The following is a 2,500-nucleotide window of genomic DNA, read 5'->3' on the forward strand; positions in this document are numbered from 1 at the left end:
GAAATTGTGGAAAATATATATCACGGAAGTACTGTCCCCTACTTAGATTGAAAGGTGTAATATGGCGATAAGATCTATTTTCTTTCACCAGAAAGTATACGCAGATATGGGGATGGATCTGCCACATGTTGTTGTTTTCTTCACTCTACGGGAGTATCCGCCATGTTTCACTATTCCGATTATTTTTTTTTAATTTAATTCATCATAATTAATAATGATAATGTTAATAATGATAATGATACTAATAATGATAATAATGATAACAATAGCAATAAAAATGATTACCCTAACAACATCAACATAGCAAAAATAACAACAATGAAGGTAATGATGATAATGATAAAAATTATAATTATAAGGATGACAATAGCAAGAACAATGCCGATAATTATAATGATGATAATGATGATAATTGTATGGATAATTTCAATATAATGATAATGAAAATAAAAAACGATAATGAAGATGATAGTAACAACTATAATTACAAGATCAAGAATAGCAACAATAAGGATTAGATAACAATGATGATGATAATGATAATATCAATGATGCTAGTAATAACGATAATGATAATCATGATAATGATAACGATAAGGATGATGAGAATGATAATGATAACGATGATGATAACTAAAATAAGGACAGTAATAATGACAATGATAATACCAATAAGATATCAATAATGACAATCATGCTGATAAGAATTATCATGATAAACAACAGCAACAACAATAATGATAATGAGAGAATGATAATGATAATAATGATATCAGTAATGATATCAATAATGATAGTAATGATGATAATTATAATGGTATTGATGATAATAATAATGAAGATAATGATAATAGTTATTGTCATAATATCGTTATGATAGCAATAATGATGATAATAATGATAATTATAATGATTATTAATGATAAGGGTGACGATTATAGTAATAATAATGATAGTAGCAATAATGATGTGCTTAATTGTTAATGATAATGATGATAATGATGATAACAATAATATTAATAACAATAACAATAATGATAGTAATTGTTATGATGATAGTAAAATTGGTATATATGATGATGAAATAGCAATAATAATTTCAATGATAATTATGATAATAGTGATCACAACAATAATATTGATAATAGTAATGATACTAATGATAATACGATGATACCAATAATGATAGTGATACTTTTGATAATTATAACAATTATGATAATTTTGATAGCAATAATAATGATTATTATAAAAACGATACCTTTACTGCTACTAATAATGATAATGATCTTAATGATGACACTGATGAGGTTAATCATACCAAGAATAATTACAATAATGATATCTATGATAATGCTGATGGGGGTAATGATAATAATTAGAGAAATTATGGCAATAAAGGTAAAATGATAAGGATAACAATAAGATAATCATGATGATTATAATAAAGATAACAATGATAGCAATAATAATAATGATAGTCATAATAATAGTAATGAAAGATAAGTAATAATGATAATGATAATGATAATGGCAATGGTAATAGTGATGTGATAATAATGAAGATTATAATAATAATGATGGTCATAATGATGATAATAATGATGATAATAAGGATGATAATAATGATAATGATAATAACTAATAATGATAACGATAATGATAACGAGGATAATACTAATGATGATAATGTTGATAACGATTATAATAATAATAGTAATAATGATAATGATATAGATAATAATAATAATGATCGTGATAACCATAATGATGATAATCATAAAGATGATTGTAATAACAATGATGACAATAGTATTAATGAGAATAATAGCAATAATAATGATGATAGCTATATTCATTACTTTATTTCACCATTTTTTCGCAGGCTTCTTTTCATTATTAATTCTGATAAATTATTCTTTATCTTGCTTTTATCATGTATTCTTCTCTTTTTTTTTATTTTCTCCTTTGTTCTTTTCATTCACTATTCTTCTTTGGGATTTCGTTTACACAATCGCTATGGGGGTTGAAATTAAGAAAGGAAAAAAAATATATTTAATGGAAATGTTGATGTAAATGCTATAGCACGTACTCCTGTATCTGTTAAGATAATGGAAAAATCTTTCATCTTCTGTTTCTACTTCTGTTTGATTTATATCTTCCTTTCTCTGTCTTCCTCTTTCTTTCTTCCTTCCTCTTTTCTTTCTATTTCTCTTTGTGTCTTTCTCTCTCTCGTTCTCTCTCTCTCTCTTTCCTTCTCTCTCTTCCCCTCTCTCTCTTTCCCTCTCTCTCTCTTTTCCCCCCTCCTCTCTCTCTCTCTCTCTCTCTCTCTCCCCCCCTCTCTCTCTCTCTCTCTCTCTCTCATTCTTTCTCCCCCCCTCTCTCTCCATCTTTCCTTTTCTTGGACACACGGAATTTAAAAGAGTAGAATTTTGAAATCTTAAATTATAAAACCAAAATGGAACTTATTCACATTCATTACCAGCTGCTCAAAATCTGC

This window comes from Penaeus japonicus, unplaced genomic scaffold, assembly GCF_977035675.1.
Source record: "Penaeus japonicus unplaced genomic scaffold, GWHDUDI00000001_assembly GWHDUDI00000011, whole genome shotgun sequence".
Classification (NCBI taxonomy): domain Eukaryota; kingdom Metazoa; phylum Arthropoda; class Malacostraca; order Decapoda; family Penaeidae; genus Penaeus; species Penaeus japonicus.